Source organism: Pundamilia nyererei, unplaced genomic scaffold (assembly GCF_000239375.1).
Source record: "Pundamilia nyererei isolate P.nyererei 1_Seehausen unplaced genomic scaffold, PunNye1.0 scaffold00024, whole genome shotgun sequence".
Lineage (NCBI taxonomy): Eukaryota > Metazoa > Chordata > Actinopteri > Cichliformes > Cichlidae > Pundamilia > Pundamilia nyererei.
In genome coordinates, this window is record NW_005187425.1 from 2,681,973 (window position 1) to 2,690,948 (window position 8,976).

At 38.5% G+C, this 8,976-nt stretch overlaps 1 protein-coding gene across 1 annotated transcript in view; it reads left to right on the top strand.

The window, feature by feature from the left end:
* chrm3a (cholinergic receptor, muscarinic 3a) overlaps nt 1-8,976 on the top strand; it is a 77,460-nt gene that overhangs the window by 17,220 nt on the left and 51,264 nt on the right. The window contains exon 2 of the mRNA XM_005727385.1: nt 7,242-7,356. The gene's annotated coding sequence lies outside the window, so the exon portion shown is untranslated. The remainder of the gene's footprint in view (nt 1-7,241; nt 7,357-8,976) is intronic.

The window sequence follows — 8,976 nt, forward strand, 5'->3', positions numbered from 1 at the left end:
CCCCCCCCCCACTCCCCATCACATAGACACACAGCCTCATCCCATTCCACTCCGACACTCACCAAAACATGTTAAGATCAAATGAACATCTAAGGTCATAGCAGCTACTAAGGGTTAATGATGTGGAGACCGGGATTGGATTTTTTAATTCACACTCTGGGCAGATAAATACCCTCAACCCATGCGAGTCCCATCCTTCCACTGATGACTCATACACTTTGCAAACAGCCTGTTTATTTAAAGTGCTTAATATGAATACATTTGCCTGTAATTTGACTTGGCTTGGGTTAGACCTGTCATTATCTGACACTGTCTACATCGCCAGGATCAATAGGCTGTTAATAGGAGCACATCTAAATTCATGGCATAATGGCATGAATTATCCTCTAGTACAGAGGCTTAGTTCAAGTTAGAGGTAATTCACAGTGAAGTGGCACATTCCTGTGAATTACATTTCTCATTTTTATCAGTTCTAAATCTCTTAATGTAGTAGGATTTTTCTTTACTTGGTATAACTCTTACATGGGTTTTCTTCAGTATGCTGCTTTATAACTTATATAGAGAGCCAGAGGTTTTAATCCACTGACCCTGAATGATAGAATTCATCTAAATAAACACTTGAAACTGCAGGTTTCTCGGTGTATTTGTTAGTTTCAGTTCAAAGGGATAGTCATTAATGCTTTTTTTCTGTATTAGACTTGCCATTCAGCATAGAAGCTTTATCAGCCCAGCAGGTATTTCAGGGTATTTCAAAACCTATTTACTGCATGTGAAATCAGCTATGGTTTCAGTATATGTAACTTTGCTGAAAAACCTGTCTCAAAAGCAAAGGCCAAAGAAAATTCCAAGTACCCTGTGGAGTAAACAAACATACATTGTTATTCATCAAAACGTTTGTTTGTGTATTCACTATCGCCACTGCAGAGCTGATTGTTTGTGCATTTTAAACACAAACACAATGTATGTCTCTTTTGCTTGCTACGACCACAAGCCAGTACTAAGCCTGTAAAAACAAGGAGGGGCCTGCTCGAGATCTGGTGATTTTAAAAATTAGATCGATCAGCTGATTCTTTTTCTTCTTTCAAACACACAAAACATAAACAGATTTTCCTAGCATTTTTTTTTTGTTTTTTTGTCAGTAGAGCCCAATATGTTGGCCGATATTAGCTATTAGGGCTGCACGATTTTGCATAAAATGAGAATCATGATTTTTTTTGGCTTAGAATTGAGATCACGATTCTCTCACGATTTTCTTTTCCAATATAAATATTTATTGCACTTATTAACTGCACATCAACTTCGTAACAGTTGAGACAGAACATAAAAACAATAAATAAACATAACAAAACAATAAATGTCTCACATTTTGTCCTTGAAGCAAAATGTTGTACTGCTTGTAATTCCACCTCCACCGTTGCTCGACACTGCGTGTATAGAACAGGTAGTGCAACATTTGAAAAATAGTTGCGGGATGGCACTGTGTAGCGTTTGTCTAGGGTGTTGATAATTTTCATAAATCCCTCGCTTTGCACAGTGTTGATGGGAGCCATATCTTTGGTCAGGTGATAAGTGATAGCCTCTGTAATTTCTTTGTGCCTCTGGGAGTTCGACGGGTATGGGGAAGCGCTGTTCCCGTTGGTGATGTTTGGGTGGTTGACCGGGACGGATTTTCTCCTGTCACTTTCTTGGCCTTACAGCTTCGTCTCTCCGTTTTTTTCCCCTGCCAGCTGGCTTCTGTATCACGTGGTATAAGGCTCCACCCTTGTCATTTGCTGAGCAGGAAGAGTGAGCGCTTGTTTTCATGCAGATTATGTCCCAGATCAAAATGCGGTCGGTACAATCGTCATCTTTTTTTCTTTTTTTAAAAAAAATCGTTGTCATTTGGAAATGAGATCACACATAAGTATGAATTGAGATCGCGATTTTCTAACGATTAATTGTGCAGCCCTATTAGCTATGCACTGCTATATCAGTATCGGCATTTATAAAAGCCCACAAATTATAATTTAAAAAGTAGAGACAGGAGAAACACCCTTCAACTGTGTTATGAGTGTTGATGTTGGATAATTTGTCCACTAGAGGGCACTCTCCAACTTCACTGTTGGCAATATGAGTTTGGAACGTTACAAACACAACAACCAGCTGATATATAAGCAAATAATCCGCAATATTTTTCGACAATTTCTTAAGGAAATCTGTTTGTGTTGTTTGGGACTGACAGAAACAATTATTGGCAGATATATCAAAATATCGGCATTGATAATAAAAATCCTTTATCGGTCGTAACAGTAACTCATGGCAAATCGCAGATTACCCCTTTATGCTGGTTGTTGTGTTTATACATGTAGCATTACATGATATGCATTACGCTGTTATTATGCTGATCCCAATGTATTGACATATAGTTAATACTGGCATAGTGGTGAAATTCGCAGTGTTTTTTTTTTTTACTTTACTTTTTATTATTCTTAAAGCGAAAATGTGCCAGTCCAAACATCACAAATGCTTAAGTCTTGTTGTCTTTTGACATGAGAGTGTGTGGCAGCTTTCCTTTTGAGATTTCGTGGTACTGACCTTTGAATTTATATTTGGATCACAGATTGTGCCTCTAAAGAGCTTAACTGTCTCACATTCATGCGGTTTTTTGGAAGGTCGCAAAGACCTGTTCTGCCATCACTGCTGATTAATCTGAAAACAAAAATTGAATGACTCTTAAATCAGTCTAAAAATTGGCTCTGACGGTGTAGATATTGTCTCGGTGTGGACCACTTCAGAGAGAAGAAGATTTAACAAATGTGCGAGAGTGAGAATGCCTTGGCAAATTTTCAAGGCCTTGTTCAATGTCTTGTTTCCTGGAAGCAATACACAGCAAATATCTATCATGCAGACAATTTGCAATATTTTTAACTTCACGAAGCAGATCACATGCAATGTGTTCAAAATGTGTCACTGACAGCAAAGCAAACGCCACAGTTGAAAGTTTTACTTTTTGCTCTCAGTGAATGAAGTGAAACCAATTTAGATCTCAGGTTTAAGTTCTCTGATTTCAACGTGGAATCTCTTTATTCTCTTCCAAGCTTTTAAAAGTTATGTCCCGTAGTTCATTTTATCTGCCCTTTATTTCATGCTGTTTGCTCTCAGTTCTCAGTCTCTCTGCCTCATTTTCATTTCCAACCCTCAACTCTTTCCTTCCTTTAAAGCCTCATGGGCTTTATAGTGGCTGCTTCTCTTCCATCTGTTTCCCAATCAATTTGTTCTCATTTCCTGCCAATTGGTCCACCTCCATGGGCTAAGGCTCATTTAACAGGAAGCATCGCATGTTGAGATCATCAGCTGTAGTTATGGTGATCAGCCTGTGGACCTTTTGCCGTCAGGGAAGCTTGCCTGGATTTTAGCCATTTGTTTGAAGTTTTGAATGGAGCCCTTTACAAGACCACTGTATGTGTTTGTGTGAGGACATGACAGTGTTTAAGCAGATGGTTCACAATTTCACTCATTTTAACAGCGTGAAATTTTAATGAAGAAAACATTGTGCCTGTGGTCAGGCTGCTGTCAAGGTTTCTGTGGTTTGACATAGGAACCTTTTTTCTTGTTAGCCCGATTTAACAATCTGTTATTTGTTTGATGTGTCATGGAAAGACAACTGACAGAAGACTGCCAATCATATTTATGTTCAACGTGTGTAAAACAAAACTTCCTCACAGTGCTGTGAATTTGACTCCCTATTAGTTTATTGCAGCTTTCTTAAACGCGGATATCTATTATCACTATCATGCATTTTTTTTAAAGACTGCCACAACGGCGCCTCTCTAATCTCTTTAGGCATTAATGTCTCACCCATACAGTATTACTGTTGGGACTGCTGCTGTCCTTCACAAAGCCAATCTGGAATTCGTGTGCTTCTCTGAGCAGAGAAAACAGAAGGCTTACAAAAAAATCCTCATTGTCCTCACTGATATGTCAGAAAGATTTTCTTTTTTCTTCCCCTCTCATAAATTTTAAAGCAAGCTTTAGCTCACAAAGTGGTGACTGAGTGTTGATCGGGAGAAGGCAGAGCAGCTCTGCTGGCCAGCCAGCTGCACACATATTAAACTTGTAACTATGAGTTTCAGAAGACACTGAGGAAAAGTGTGTGGAATGTGTGCAGTCTGCATAGTCCAGTTAAGGTCTTATTATCTTGGTTAAGCCGTTTTCAGCCGTCTTTGATGGCCTACAAATTAGTTTTCCAGTTCATATGCATAAACCAATTAACAGATGATCCGTGTCCACCTTTGTGGCATGACAGCTCTTTTAACTTAGGAGTATTGTCCTTGCAGTAGCTCATCTACCCCACATTTAAATCCTAGTGCATTTTAAATATTATAAAGTGCACTTTTTAGGAAGATAAACATCTATACTATGCTTATACTAGCACACACTATATACCATGTGTATGTTGTCTATCATCTTTATGGCAAGCTAAGACAACCTTAATGTAGTTTAATGACATTACCGCTGTATATAATACACAATACAGAGCTGTAGTGTCTGTCTGCTGCTCATGAAGTAGCCAGTCTTATCAGTGGGAGCAGATGGAGAGCGTCCAAGTGAGAGGCTCAGTCTGGCTCCATGTATGTCATAAGTAAGAGGATGACCTTGGCTGAATCTCAACTGCAGTTCAACCATAAGAAACAGACTGTTTCTTTCTGTCTTTCTGTGGATGTCTATGTTTCTGCCACTCTCACAGGCACATTCATACAAACTGCTTTGCTCCTACACATTCCCATATGCAGTGTTACAGCTGAAGACAATATATACTCCTCCATACATTTATAACACGCTCACTGAGGCTCTTGCAGACCCTTGCATGCAGAAACTGAGTCATTTGTAGCATTTATCGCAGTAGAGTAAACATTTTTTTTTCTTTAGTGAAGTTTGAACCCTATTTTCTATCATGCCCCAGCAAAACTCGAGGCTCTTAAATTAACCCAACACTGACTATTTGACTTAAATATAAATCCTAAAACACATTTATCAAGGGCAGTTTTACTAGGGCCTGTGCAGTTGCTCTCACTTTTCTGCTCTCACAGTTTAGGATAAACATTCAGTGAAAAGTGATATGAATGGATTTTTGGCCGATAAAATTGAAGAGGGCTGCTTGTAGATTTATATTGGACCAAAGCTGGGTGAGATAAGAGGCTCAGTTTTGGAAAAAGAGAGATATGAGACTTTGAGTGGGGGGGGGAGCTGCTACTATAGGTATTAACCTAACCCAACTACTGCATGTCTTTGTACTGTGGGAGGAAGTAACTGAAAAGAATGGTGGAGTTGAGCGAAATTCAGGACTTTCTTGCTGCGAGGCAACAGTGCCAAACACCACCCCAAACACTTATCTGCTGGCTAAAATCACAGCTCTGATACTGTAGCATGGGCATATAGTACTGATACTATAGTACTCTAATACTTGGGAGATAAAAATGAATTGACATGTCTGGGTTTGTAATTACATTTTCTCACATAATTTTTTGGACAATATGCGGTGAACTTTTGATTGCTGACTGCTGCACATGTTTTCTTGCAACTGTTTAACGAAATGCACGTCAACTTTGTATTTTCAAGCTCATATATTTCTCGTGTTTGAATCGTGAACTAATGCTAAGTCGGTTACATTTTTCTTTTTAACCAGCTGGAGCAACACAACAAGACCAGAGAGCAGAGATCAGGAAAAATGTTGTCAGGTCTTTTTTATTCTATTTGGCGATTAATGCCTGCGCCTGGTGTATGAATGCTCAATCTCCAATACAACATGAGCTTCTTTTCAAAGGGCCCACAGTTGCATTTTGAACATGAACGATTCAGTTTCCTCCTTCAGAACAGTTTTAATTCAAACTATGAACTAAAACTTATATAATTACTTGACCTTTTATCTGTTACTTTAAAGCAGTGCCCTTCACATGTACCGTATAAAACATCTCTGTAACAGAGTACTAATGAGCTATTGTACGTCGACATTCTCATATCTGGATAATTACCATTTCACATTATTGTGGGAAAAGCCCCCTCATTCATTGGGTATTTCTTATAAACTGAGACTCAGATCAAGTCTTGTTACAGATTTAAAGTGGAAACTTGAAAATGGTAATTGTCTCGTTCGGTCTCACTTGAGAACGCCTCTGCAGACTCTGCTAAACTGTGAAGCAGATAGGCCAAGCACGGTCATTGGTATTAGGATGAAATACTCCATGTTGTTAAAATGTCTCATTTTAAATCCTACAAAACAATTGTTCATTTGTATTTAAATTTGCCTGTTTTCACTTTAGTGCTCATGCAGCCACTGAAAATGTCAGTGTTACTAAAAAAAGAAGTCACTGTAGAGAGTCGTCCTTGCTTAGAAATGTCATGCAACTTCCCATTAGAAAGGAAATATTTCCTCGATTGACCTTTGAGGTGTAATTTGTATGTAACACGAAAATGAGACCGGTATGCTCATTTATTTCACAATGCTGGAGGTGTTTGTGAATTGTTTGAATATTAGTATCAAGCCCGTGCCTTGGCCTTCTTCCTCTCCGTAACCCTTTTTCATTTACTCATCCAAGCCAGCTATGACTTCCGTTTTTAATAAATGTTTTTTCAGTGTGGGAACCGCTCCATTACTTCTGATTATTTGTAATGGCAAGCTCATTCTTTTATAGTACATTCACTTGAAGACTGTTTTAATGAGCTCTCAGAAGGTCTGCTTCCTTAGCCTGTGGCTAGATCCAGTTATGTACAGCAAGCAACTCTACTAGACCAAGACTATATAAGGCATGAACACTTCCCTAGACATGAAGACATGCCATTCTTCCCTTTGACAGATATTATCCAGTGGGGAATGGTAGCCACACGATTTGAGTAGATCCTTGATTGTAACATATTGCATAAATAAAACATAAAGAAATATTTTAGCATTGCAGGGGATGTCAAGCTATTTTGGAGGGCAATATGAGCTATTTGGCTGCATTATATGCTTAGTTACAGAATAAAGACATTTGGCTTTATTTTTAAAGCTGAAATGTTTAATTTCTGGAGACAAATACTGGTCATTTGTGACCGAACTGAAATTAATATTACAGACTATCCACCTGTTAATGATTGACCTTCAGATGAAAAGCTACAAGACGTGCTATACGTGTTTCACTTCCTAATTTGGACACGTGTGTTTTTAACACATTATCTTGTTTCCTGTCCTTATTTCTGCCCCCTGCTCCCTGTCTGCCTTCCAGACGCCATGATCCGGCTGGAGGAGGATAATCGTGCACCCCCAGTACACAGCATGGACACCAAAAGGCACTCTGCTGAAAGGTGACCTCCAGGAATTTCACCTCCACAAATTATTTGGTGAGTTAAAAGTGAGAGAATCTCCTGTTGGCCCATGACACCATCTTCCCCCCGTGTTAGCTGACCTGCTGCTTAATGCAAAAGTTTGTTTTAGACATTTAAATGAAGTCCTCTAAAACAGAAGACATAAAATTTTTTTACAGTTTTATATTTGCTACCTTTTTAGGAAAAAAGCTCAGCATGGATTTATGGTTTTTTTGTTGATTTTTTTTCTAGCACCATAAAGCGCTGATTGAATGAGCTATGCTTACAATTGTTCCTTTTGGTCTGCAAAAAAGGTTTAAGTGCAAAAAAAATGTCATTTCCCAATTAAAATTGTATATTTTTCTTTTATGACTAAATCTGTTTTTTCTTTTAGTATCATTTAGAAAAAGAGACACAATGCAGGTTGTATTAGTGTGTGTGAGCACTCCTCCTGCAGCTCTTTCCTCCCCCTGAGCGTTTTAAGTCCTTCTGAGCAAATGAGCATAGCCATATGGCTTATACTTATTCTTTTGGCAGCCCTCTACTCAACCCATTTCACCAGTGGTCTCACTTCCTGTGTGAACTTATTATACAGTTAGGTCTATAATTTGTTGAACAGAGACAGAATTTTTGTAGTTTTGCCTCTGTACACTAGTGTTTAGCCGTTAGCTTTAATTCAGGGGGTTTTACAAAAAAGACCTGCATTCACTGTTTATTCATTAGAGCCACTTTATGCATAGTCTCCTGTTTTTAGAGGCTCAAAACTAACTAACTGTCACTATGCTTTGGGTCATTATCACTATTTGCACTGTGAAATGCTGTCTGATCAGTTTTGCAACATTTGTCTGAATCTGAGGAGAGAGTATAGCCCTCTACACTCCAAGATTCATCCTGCTGCTTCTATCAATAGTAACAGCATTAATAGACACTAGTGACCCGCTTCCACTGGCAGCCATACATGCCCATGCCATAACATTGCCTCGATTATGTTTGACAGATATTGTGGTATGCTTTGGATCACAAGCAGTTTGTGTCTTCCTCGATCTCTTCCCTTCATTCTGGTACAAGTTAATCTGCCCAGAGATTTCTTTTCAGAAATGTCTTTCTTTTCCTTGAGTATAACCAGTGGTTTGCTGCTTGTTGTAAACTCTGTATTTACATTCACGAAGGTGCCTCTTTATTGCTCACTCTGACAAGGACGTTCCTACTTCCCCTGGAGTTCCCCTGCCCTTTGACTTGATTAGATGTTGTAAATTTGTTTGACTTAACCATAAAATAATTCTGTTATTTTCTACTGTGGTTGCCTTCTTTGGTTTTTTGGGCTTTTTGGTATTGCGGAGTTGGCCAGTGCGTTCATTCTTTTTAAGAATTTACCAAGTTATTGATTTGGCTATGCCTAAAATATTTGGTATTTATCTGATTTGTTTAAATTTGTTGTCGTTTTTTTTCTTTCAGCCTAATGAAGGCCTTCCTCACTTGCACCAACATCTACTTGGGACTCATATTTAAAATTGTAGTGATAAAATATAAAAGGCAATTCTGAAAATGGGCCACTATGTACAGGGAGTGCAGAATTATTAGGCAAGTTGTATTTTTGAGGAATAATTTTATTATTGAACAACAACCATGTTCTCAATGAACCCAAAAAACTCATTA